This window comes from Schistocerca americana, chromosome 1 (assembly GCF_021461395.2).
Source record: "Schistocerca americana isolate TAMUIC-IGC-003095 chromosome 1, iqSchAmer2.1, whole genome shotgun sequence".
Taxonomy (NCBI): Eukaryota; Metazoa; Arthropoda; class Insecta; order Orthoptera; family Acrididae; genus Schistocerca; species Schistocerca americana.
The window spans coordinates 904,609,327-904,622,212 of record NC_060119.1 but is presented as its reverse complement, the minus strand read 5'-3'; positions in this window follow the sequence as shown (position 1 = coordinate 904,622,212).

Here is a 12,886-nt window from a genome sequence, read left to right as displayed (position 1 = left end):
GGCACAGTTTACGTCGTCATTTAGGTAATATTCTTTGTCCATGAAAGACACTCTCTGACATGTCCCGTCAGCGTGGATTTTCTAATGAAGAAATGTCACTCTCTTACAGAATTCCGACGCTGAATTCGACATTGACTTCACTGATGAAGCTGAAGACTCTGTACCAGAGATAATATGAAAACATTGTGAATGAGGAGGAATTAGTAGAGGAGTATTCAGATGCTGATATACTTCAATCGTCACATCATCCATCACAGCAGGCTTAGTTGAATGCCTGTACAAAGTTTTGGTCCCTGGGATGTTAACCGACTGAGAGATTGCCAATTTCTCGTCTTCTAGAAGAAGGTCGTCTGTGAACATTCCAAAGAGAGAGATCCCACTGTTTTAAGCTTCCCAGCTAGTAGATGGCCCTGTCGTCAGTACTTTCCGTCTTATTCTTTACGAAGCGATATTACGTCCCATGAAGAAACATGCGGAATCAAATGCTCGAAAGTACTAAAAAAATAATGATTTTAACGTGGTGTTTGAGGATCTGAAAATTTTATAGCCATCATATATGCTCGGCGTGTCATTTGTATGAAAGGTCTATCTGCGAATGCTCTTTGGTCGCATTCTTTGGAGCTTACTTTCGTCAAGGGCGTTTGTTAATGGACAGATTTCAGAGGCTTCCCATATTTCTCGGTTTCGATGAAAAAACAGTCCGAGCTGAATGCCTGCCAGGTAACAAATTCGATGTTGTATCTAAAATTTGGCGAAAGTTCATGGAAAACAGTATTTGTTCTACCGCTGGCAGAAAGTATAAATATTGACGAGCAGCTATTACCAAGCAAAACAAGATGCAGGTCCACCAGATTCATGCCCAACAAATCAACAAATATGATCTCAAATTCTCGGTTGCTGCCGATGTAGCGCAGAGTATGTATGTAGTACTTTTCCAAGCTTCTGAAAAGAGGTCACACATACCACTTGTGAAGTACATCGTTCTGTTTCTCATGGAGTCATTTCTGAATCAAGGAAGAAACGTGATGACAGAAAATTTCTTCGCATCTCTTCAACTTGCTAAGACGCTCAAACAATGGAAAACTTCATTAATAGCTACAATGAATGATATACGTCGTGGAATCTCTGATGAGGAAAAGAAGCCAAATGCTGAAATACGCTCCACTACCATCCTGCGCCAGAGCAGCAACACAGACTGTACCATGACAGTATACCAAGGAAAGAAGAGTGAAAATGTCATTCTTCTAAGTACACTGCATGCTGAAGTAGTAATAAGCAAAGATGGAAAGAAGAATACTAACTCCATAACATTGTACAGTGCAGCGAAGTATAGAGTAAATGTGGTGGAGGGCTGACACGTCTTCTACGACATCTTGGATAAGGCGCCAACAATCGTATGTGTCGTCTGCAAAATAACCATAAACGAGAAAATGAAAGGAAGAAGTTCATAGTTCAGCTGGCGAACGAACTCAAGGGAACGAAAGAGCAGGAAGAAGAACAGATAAAAGGAGAGGGTATAGGACCAAACTCATCAATAATGCGGAACAATTGTCAAATCAGATTCCGCAAAGGCATCGCGATGCAATTTCTGCGTCGCATCGTCAATGTGAGGGTTACAGTTAACAGCTATCCACGTCCGTTTCAAGTGTTTCTACAGCGAGACTTTCTACAATGGAAGAAAAACCTGAGACATATCTCTGTTCCGCCTATGGAAGACATCTCTTTCTTTCTTATAATGTTGACTCAATGGGATAACATTTTATTTACTAATACGTCAGTAAGAGTGTTGAATAAAAGACAGATGTTTATTGATATTCTAATGTTATAAGTGCACCATGAAACCGGCGAGTCGGGGCTAAAGATCAACTTTGTCTGACGAAAAATAATTTCAATAGTCCTTTTTATATTGTAAAAGTGGTGGCCGATGTGTCGGCAAATAAGCGCCTAATAGTCAGAAAAACCGCTTGTACTGCTCGTCTTAGGTAACAGCTCAGAGTAAGCATCCGATTTCCGCGAAATTAAAAAAAAACAAAACATGTAGCGTTTCTCTGCGCCTTTCTCCTCATTCCTTTTTTTAATTTACTTGCCACGCCCATACATGTTATGCACTGAGAGCGGCTATCCCAGTCAGAAGGCCGTTATATCCCACATTTACTAGCAGCCACCTCATCGCTTCAGTAAACTGCTCTGCAGTGCTTTCAAGTGTGTGGCAGCAGCTACTCCAGTATGTTAGGTTACCAACGCACAAAAGAAGGAGAGAACTCGCACTAAGACGTAAGTACGTCATTGTAGCTGCAGTTAGCACGGCTGCTCGGCGAAGGCTCTCTTCGTGTAAACATATTGCCTCAAATCCAGAGTGGATAAAATACGCACACTGAAATTTTTGAGTGGGTCCAACTACCCACTGTACCCACACCAACCGTCGGGCCTGTATAGCTACAATTTGACAATACATTCCTACAACATATTAAATTGGTGTGGAGGCTGGTGTGTAATCATCGAAGAGGCTGAAATGTGCCAGTTAGAGGGCCTATAGCACAGAAAAACCAAATTTCGTACCTTTTATTCCGCAAGAAATTACATTAAATTTCATGAAACTATAATATACAATTATCTTACGCACTCTGAACTGGAGAAAGCGGTTTAACTGTGAGACGTTTTAGTGTCTCAGCACGTGAAGCGTGATTACTCATGGTATCCACGAGGTGGAGCAACGTAGAAGTATGAAAATAAGTGTTTAGTCACCTAGCCCACACTGGCCTCCACACTGTCCAACCGGGCGGCAGAAGGCTCAACATTTCGAGTTCTGTTTATGCCTGCATTATGTGATCGTACCGGCAGTTGAATAACACGCAACCTCATAAATAGTCAGGAAAAGAGGCTGTATTGATTTTATCCCAGGCTTAAACTCAGTAGTTCTTTCCTGAAGATGGTCTGGCAAAAGAAAGTGAAGAAACGAAGGGGTATAATTAAATAATATTATTCATGGTCTTCATTACAAGTCGATTCATTGCAACAGTCACACGTGCAGTTTTTTTTTTTTTTTTTTTTTTTGGTTTTTTAGAGTACAAAAAATGCTTAAGCACAAAGGAAGCGGGTGTTAGTGATAACACCTTTTGGTTACTGTGAGACTTTTTGGAAGCACTTTTACGATAATTTTTACAAAGCTAAGACAGCACGATACGTAATTTTTAATTTCTCCCTTATCAATATTCAGTGACTGGATGAATTGGCACGTAACATTGTTGTAACAAAACGACAAATGTATAACGATTCACTGTAAATTACTATTCCGTGGTATTTGGAAATATTCTTGATTTTTATGAAATCTCCTTGTAATTCCTTTTGTTAGTGAATAGTTTTTACACTATGATTAAATCGTTCGTAGGTGAAACTGTGTTGGTCACACTTAATATTTATGTAAGAAAAACAAAAAATGTAGGTGAAAGCGAACACTCAAAAATGTGAACAGCTATTTCCACAACAGAAACGTTAGCTATTAGTTTGAAGTAAAACAATTAATTCCCTGCATCCTTATTTTTTATTACTAAATTCAACCGCTTCATGTGTCAGTAGACTTTGTGCTTCATCAAATCCTATTGCCCTCTAAATAATGATTACGATATTTAAAAAAACTAATATTAGAGGGGTCCTGTTACCGCAAGGTAGCATTTCTGCAAAACTCTGGGTTCGTTTTTCACATTTTCAATAAACGGCTCAACATTGTTGCCACAAGTTATGGTGCAAGTAAAAAACGCGAGTTTGAATCGTCAACAGACGTCTACAACAACAAACAGTGCAGGGCCTATAAACGGGCATGGATGTGTGTGGTGTCCTTAGGTTAGTTAGGTTTAAGTAGTGCTAAGTTCTAGGGGACTGATGACCTCAGAAGTTAAGTCCCATAGTGCTCAGAGCCATTTGAACCATTTTGAACCAATCCTGCTTTCACGCAGTTCTGAATTACTCTCTAACATCGAATGACTCGTTATATTGTGTTGAAAATATATAATGATGCCCAGGTTTATTATCTTTTGCTCCACAATATTGTAGTGTGTTTAACGTTAGTTGGGACTTTTGACATTTGGCTGGCCGGAGGGAGACGTAACGCCATTGCCCAGGTAAAAGTGCCGGCCGGAGGAGCCGAGCGGTTCTAGATGCTATAGTCTGGAGCCGCGCGACCGCTACAGTCGCAGGTTCGAATCCTGCCTCAGGCATGGATGTGCGTGATGTCCTTAGGTTAGTTAGGTTTAAGTAGCTCTAAGTTCTAGGGGACTGATGACCTCAGCAGTTAAGTCCCATAGTGCTCAGAGCCATTTGAACCATTCAGCCGCCATGGAGCTCCACGCCACGAAGCAGGCTTATCTTACGCGTCGATAAGCGCTGCGCCGGTCGATGTGCTACATGACGTGTTGCCGAAATGCATATACTGCGCTCGGCTGTCAATATGGGTCTTTCTGTCATAGGTTACAACTCGCATTACGCCGTCACTTCATTTACAGATGCGACAATACTAAGTCTTCTAACATACACGTGATCTCACATGTGCTCTCCATATACGTAAGCAACGAGGATTGCTATGTTTGCACGTACCTAGTTTCAGCTACTTTTCATGATCATCTAGCCACTCACTTTTTAGCGATGAAGCGGGAAGTTCTAATAAACACGTAAAAGCTTTTTCTCGCACCAAACAACATTACATCAGCGCAAGTGATACCTATATTTAATGATTAAACAATTGCCATCACCCCTGGAACAGGGATGAGTAATTGCAACGTCGACATTTAAACAAACACCACACCGTGCAGTGCCACCAAACACAGCGATCAGTACCACCCCATCTCGCGTCACATATCAACTCCTTTTGGCTTCTCTAGGCGTAATGGTCAGAAGCGAGCAGTGTCGCGGCCACCGGACCAACGCTGTGAGACTGACTTTGCCCCTACCTCGGCGTAGTTGACGGCAGTGTACACACTCGTCTCCCAAGCCCTGACAAACGACCTCTGTTCTAGTCCACGGCACAGTCCACTACAGGGACCAACCAGAGTCACCAGTTTCATAATTTTATAACTGGTCTCACAGTCGTTTTGTGTATTTCCAGAAATGAGACGTCATTAACAGTCCGTCACCCAGGCACATTTTCTCCACAGCAAGACCTGTGCAGTAACATTTTTACGTCAGGGTAATATACACTAAAGAACTCGTCATTCTCTGCCGGCAGACAGATCACGTGCCTCAACATATACGCCGTCGCTTTCTCGTGCGCCCATAAAGAGAGGATATCTACACATGTTTAAGCTCAGTAACGTCTAAAGCACTTGACGCATAAACTGAGATATTACAATAAGTACTGCTACCTCGTTTTTTTGTTTTTGTTGTTGTTTTTTTTTTTGCACTGACGCATACATATTTTTTCGGCTGTAATAGGATTTTTATATTTCATCGAATTCTTTCCTAGTATTTTTCTCGCTGTTATATAATCCTCCTCATGTCGGATATTTCTTTTTTAAGCATGACATCGTATTTTGCAGAGATGAACCTGGAAATCTAATCCATCTGCACTTGACTCTAGGAACCTTCATCCCATACTGACCCCAGTTTCATAAATGCCAAATTCCTCATTCTGGAAATCAATAAGTACGTCCCGCACATTCCCATCACCCAAATCATAGCCTGCAAAGATTCAGTCCTCCCCAAATCCACAAATCCCAAATTTCACTCAGACCACCTCCTCAAAATTCCATGCATTATCTTTGGTCCTCGTGCCTATCTTACTCCTTCAATATTGTCACCCCATCCAAACAACCCTAGCCTGTTCAACTGCCCCCCCCCCCTAAACCCCCTGGTGTGATAATGAAGGATGACCCTACCACCACAGCAGATGAGGTAGTTTCTGAACTGAATTCCTATTCTGCCTTAGAAATCCACACAGCCTGCTGCATTTAAAATTCTCAGGTCCCGCCTTCCTTATGCTAGTTTTCACAGAGTCTACTCCTCCATCAACTACCCGGCCACGGAGGGAGGAGCCCTGATTTATAACTGTCATCATAAATTCAAACTCTCCTAATCCCTCCACCAGCACATCGTTGCTAAAAGTGCCTCGTTCATAATGATTACCTCACTTCCAATTAGAAAAATTCACCCACCTGTCCTCACTGTAAAGCGTCCCACGTCTTAAAACAATGTCCAGACCTCACCTCCTCTCCCACCTGCAACAGATGCAATGATACCCACACAACCTACTCCGCCAAATGAAAAGTCGTACCCCACGCGTCAAACCAGAATTAACTGTTACTGTCCGTCCTAGTGACTATCCTATCCATCCCAATAATTCCCTTCACACACCTCCTAGTGCCAAAGATATCATCAGATTCCTCACCATTGTCTAGCAAAATTTCCATCACTTCCAATGATCATATACCCTAAAACAAATTTTCCTCCCTGTCCGCTCTCTATTCCACGCCAATACCCAAGCTACCTACTCCTGATGCCAAGTCCATTTCATTCGCACCCATTGTGACACTCTCGTTTAACCATTTCCAGTCTGTCACCCAACAACTTCTCCCCAGCCTCTCAACACAGCGTGAAAGCAGTGCAGCATCCTATACCACAACGTCCACTCCCTACCCACCAACAAGCCCCTTTTAATGAATACGCTGTCTCAATACAACGTCGATACTTTCGTCTTTAATGAAATGTTCCTCCAACCTTATCACACCATCTGAATATCTCCCTGTATTCTCCACCGCACCGATGATCCCCTTCACCAGGCCAGATGTGGAGTTGCATTCGGTCACCATAAGAACATACCTGTTGGGTCAACAATCCCAATGAACACCTTCTCCTTAGCTTCTTCTTCAAAGCCCTAACTTTTACCTATACTGCTGTCTACATCCAACCTAATAATCCCATCTCATACAGTTTCCTCACCTACAATAACCGTACTTTTTCCACATAGTGGAACGTGAGCTACGAAGTCCGCCAGCTTGAGATTCACTGCACAACATGATTATCGCGGAATTTGTAGCCTGGGGAGGTCTACTGCAGACGTACCTCGCTGTTGATGCATGGGGGAAACATATAACGCATACTAATATCACAGAATCACATACAAAGCAAAGGTAATTGGATTCTCGTGATTTGCAGCACCTACAACTCAAAGCACGTGATGTTTGTGGTGGAACCCTTTCGAATAGTTTTATTCCCGCCCTGAGGGTCAAAATATAGGCAGTGGCAAAACGCGTGATAATTCCGTGCTGGCCGGCCGCTGTGGCCGAGCGGCTCTAGAGGGGACCACGCTGCTGCTACGGTCGCAGTTTCGAATTCTGCCTCGGGTATGGATGTGTGTGGTGTGCTTAGGTTAGTTAGGTTTAAGTAGTTCTAAGTCTAGGAGATTGATGACCTCAGATGTTATGTCCCATAGTGCTAGGAGCCATTTGAACCATTTTTTGAATTCCGTGTTGCCTCACTCTTACCACAGTCCAGACAAAGACATACATTCGTTGCAAGGGAAAGGAGATTGAAAATGAAGTATATAGTTGGTAAAAGTGGGCTATTGAGACACAGTTACAGGCACATCTGTCCGGTTTGGCGGTCAAAACTCGTCCACCCCACATCTGCCCTTGTCCGGGCGTAGCATTGAGTGGAAGGTCAGTTAGATATCCTTACCTGCAGTGACTGTCCAGTTGCTGATGCGCCACCGGGAGGGCACCTTGCATCGATTCTTGAAGATGTCATTCGTTTCATTTAGCTTCGGACGCTGATCAGTTTCTTTACAAATACAAGGGAGATACTGTGTCTTGTCACTTTAGCAGGTGCGGTGTATTTGGTATGCTTCTACATCTTGAGCAGATTGTATGCCACGTTTCTTCAGTGTACTCCTCTCTTCGATCAGTAGTGTTCGAAAAACAGGGATTCTTTGTTTGACGGATCTTAACATGTTCGGGAAGACACAAACTGGTTATTTACTTCATTTTGTGCCATGTTTGGAGGACTAATCCTTCCTCCGTTAATTGCTCTGGTTTGGGTCTTATTCTTTCTTCAGTCTCTTTGAGGCTGTTTTCCCTGTAATAAAAATCTGTCTTATTCTTGTCTTCTTTCACAACTTCAATTATATCTGGATGTTCATGGAAAGCATAGGCTGCACTGGAATGGGTCGTGCAATGTAGGACTGAAATGTTGACTCACCAAAAGAAAATCAGTCTGATTTTTGACGCTATACCCAAGATAAATCCATAAGTAGCGACGTCGTGGACAACGTTGAAAAAATGTGTTCATGATGGATAAGTTGTTATTCACACAAAATCCCAGTAACCGATCCTGCAGCCTTTCCTCACGCCCAGGTCGTAAAATCCTACAAGAGAACTGTGTCCGTCGTCCATAGTTTCACCTATCTTCGCATCAAAATTACCCTGGACGGCTAATACTTCCTACTTAGATATCTTTCTGAAAATTTTTACCAGCAACTCATGAAATTCAACAACTTCCGTGTCCAATGAAACTGCATTGGGATCATAAACCTGAGTGATGTTGATATTGCAAGGAGAAGCTTTCATTTTAATTGAGGTTATTCTGTCACAAACGGGCTCATAACCAACGACAACACTACCAAGGTTCTTACGAATCACTATAGCGACGCCATTTCTATCACATTCAGAAATATACACTATATTCTTTGCTTAAGTCACGAAATGACCATATTGTTTCCAGAGTGTCTCGTTGAATCCAAGAACGTCTAGGTCATGAAGATGCATTTCTCTCTCCATAAGAGCAAGCTTTCCTGTCTGCAACACAGCTCTTACATTCCAGGTTGCTATCCTTTTAATATAAGCCACGGCTGCAAAATACTGACACGAATTCTTTACAGACGAATGGAAAAACTGGTAGAAGCCGACCACGGGGAAGATCAGTTTGGATTCCGTAGAAATGTTGGAACACGTGAGGAAATACTGATCCTACGACTTATCTTAGAAAATAGACCAAGGAAAGGCAAACCTACGTTTCTAGCATTTGTGGGCTTGAGAAAGCTTTTGACAATGTTAACTGGAATACTCTCTTTCAAATTCTGAAGGTGGCAGGGGTAAAATACAGGGAGCGAAAGGCTATTTACAATTTGTACAGAAACCAGATGGCAGTTATAAGAGTCGAGGGGCATGAAAGGGAAGCAGTGGTTGGGAAGGGAGTGAGACAGGGTTGTAGCCTATCCCCGATGTAATTAAATCCGTATATTGAGCAAGCAGTAGAGGAAACAAAAGAAAAATTCGGAATAGGAATTAAAATCCATGGAGAAGAAATAAAAACTTTGAGGTTCGCCGATGGCATTATAATTCTGGCAGAGACAGGAAAGGGCCTGGAAGAGCAGCTGAACGGAATGGACAGTGTCTTGAAAGGAGGATATAAGATGAAAATCAACAAAAGCAAAACGAAGATAATGGAATGTAGTCGAATTAAATCGGGTGATGCTGAGGGTATTAGATTAGGGAATTAGACTCTTAAAGTACTAAATGAGTTTTGCTATTTGGACAGCAAAATAAATGATGATGGTCGAAGTAGAGAGGACATAAAACAGACTGGTAATGGAAAGGAAAGCGTTTCTGAAGAAGATTAATTTGTTAACATCGAGTATAGATCTACGAGGCCTGTTCAGAAAGTAAGCTCCGATTGATTGCCAAATTGAAACCACAGTGAACATCAGAAATGTTTTACTTGTAACAATTAGCTACACCTTTCAGCTACTTCTCTACGTAGTCGCCGTTCTGACTTAGACTTTTGTCATAGCGTTGTACCAACTTTTCAATAGCCTCATCATAGAAGGCAGCCGCCAGTGCTTTCCGCCAATTCTCCACGCTGGCCTACACCTCGTTGTCTGTGTCAAAATGTTGTCTTCAAAGACAGCGATTCATGTGACCAGAGATGAAACTCAGGGGGAGACAATTGCGGACTGTATTGTGGGTAATCTCACATTTCCATTTGAAAACGATGCAGGAGCATCTTCATTGCCCCTGCAGAATGCGGCTGCGAATTGTCTTGAAGAAGAAACAGCACGACAGTTATGTAATGTTAGCTGCATAGCTTCAGGCGAAATTTCTCACCAGGCCCTCGTACTTGGCGGCAGACACTATTTTCTAGACATCTTTACGCACTCACTGCGAGCTCAGAAATGAGAAGAGCGACGTGATGCTAACTGGGGTTGTACTAGAGACACTACCCAACACACCTGTGCAAAGCTTTATCGGATTTTCATAGTCGTTTCCATTTCGCGACCGATCGGAGCTTACTTTCTGAACGCCCCTCGTAAGTGTCAGGAAGTCGTTTCTGAAAGTATTTGTATGGAGTGTAGACATGTATGGAAGTGAAACGTGGACGATAAATAGTTTAGACAAGAAGAGAATAGAACCTTTCGAAATGTGGAGCTACAGAAGGATGCTGAAGATTAGATGGGTAGATCACATAACTAATGAGGGTATTGAATAGAATTGGGGAGAAGAGAAATTTGTGGCACAACTTGACTAGAGGAAGGGTTCGGTTGGTAGGACATATTCTGAGGCATCAAGGGATCACCAGTTTAGTATTGGAGAGCAGCGCGGAGGGTATAAATCGTATAGGGAGACCAAGATGTGAATACACTAAACACATTCAGAAGGATGTAGGTTGCAGACGGTACTGGGAGATGAAAAAGCTTGCACAGGTTAGAGTAGCATGGAGAGCTGCATCAAACCAGTCTCTGGACTGAAGACCACAACAACAACAACATCCTTTTAATGATTCGAATGGATGGTTTAGATTCATCTGTGCATTGTGAGGCTCCTCTCAAACCCCCCAGAGGTTGGAGTGGGGGCTTACTCTGGAATCTAATTCAAGATTGAGTAAAGCCATGAGATGTTCTTGGAAAAATAACAGTGGTGGTTTCCCGTTGCCTTTCACTGTTTAAATTTCACCGCCCCTAAAATGGAATCAGACGCCTTTTGTAGCACTCCTCTGGAGTGCAGGCGCTACTGGTTTGCTCTTCCGCCACCGACACCGTACCGAAGTCCACCTTCTCCGCCGCAGGTGCCTTTGGGTTCTTCACCGTAACCGTGACAACGAGCCCTATGACATCCGTGCCAAAGGAACCCTGGTCTCTTAACAAGGGTTATGTTCCTCCCTTTCCTTTCTTTCCCAGTCATCACTAAGGAGATTGCAAGAATAAGACCGGGTTTGCTACCAGTGATAGCAGATTTAGATGCGTGAAAAACTAGCCTTTGTTTAAAACGGAGCGCAAATTAGCCACACTACATTCATTCAGTATTTCAAAATGTGAGCACTTAGCAACTTCCAACAAACTTTCAAAGTATTTTCAAATCATTCTCAAACTTTTTTCATACCTTCTTGAAATAAAGTAAATAGAGTGATGGAAAAAAATTCGCAACACACAAATATACTCTAGAGTAATGAAATTTCGGGAATACATTTGTCTAGGTAACGCATTTGAGTGATTAACATTGGAAGATCACACGTTAATGTAAGCGCGAGGCAAGCCACAACAAATGTGAAATCCTGGTACATTAATAACTGGTGTATACGCCAGAATGATGAATGCAAGCACGCAAAATTGCATGTATTTTGTTTTACAGGTTCTGGATATCAGTTTGTGGGACGGAGTTTGTAATCTTACCCTTCCACACATCACTATTACAGTTCTCATTCTTTGCACAAATTTTGAAAGCTTCGGGAGGTAAAAGAACAACTTTTTACTTATCTTCATTATCTCGTTGTTGTGGTCGATGGCTCAAAGTCTTGTCTAGGCGTACATTCTTGCAGCAGAAATTTCGATTTTGTAGCTTCTTGAAGACTGATGAAGATTTGCCTGTATTATTCTTGAATTTTATTCTTTGTCACATCTTTCAACATCACACAGTTTTTACATCTTCCACGTTCAAAAAAACCAATAATTACATTATTGGTGACATACTTCGAAAACGAATACTTCCATCAGAGGCATGCACACCACTACTTACATTCTGCGGTACTCACATTACTCCAAAGAATTTACAAACCAAAAGAGTTTACAAACTTTCTTTACCAAAGAAGACTCTTCACCAAATTATATCATTATTTTATAAATAAATCCAGAAATAAATTTAATAATAAGAGTTAGATTGTACAATTAATAATATGAATTTTAAGTATACCAGAAATTTCGTAATTTCAAATATTTTTAAAAAAGGAGTAATTTTAACTGTTAGAACATATCAATTGAAACACATTAATTTCTTTTCTATACATTTTAGCCTGAAATATAATACATAGCATACAAAATCATATGAATTCTTTTAATGAAACAGCTGAGATAATTTTCACCTAAGCAAGAATCGATAGTATACATGATATCGGTTATCTCAACAGAAAAAAAGGTAATGTTAGAGGGGGAATTCATTGTAAGTTCCGTGGCTGTAGCGCTCTGTCGGTCAATATAAGAACGGTTAATACTGTTTGTGAATGGCGATGGAGTTGTCGTCCGATCATGTCCTGTATGTGCTCAATTGGAGACCGATCTACTGATCGAGCAGGCCAAGGCAACATATCAACTCTCTGTAGAGCATGTTGGGCTACAACACTGACATGTGGGCGAGTGTTGTCCTGTTGGAAAACATCCTCTGGAATGCCTGTTCATGAATGGCAGCACAACAGGTCGACTGAGCTACAAAAAAATGGTTCAAATGGCTCTGAGCACTATGGGACTTAACTTCTGCGGTCATCAGTCCCCTAGAACTTAGAACTACTTAAACCTAACCAACGAGAGTGCTCCCCCTTTCATACGAAATCTCACTCCTGACCATAACTCCAGGTGTAGGTCCTGTGTATAGCAAACAGACAGGTTGGTTGCAGGCCCTCAACTGACCTCTTTCTA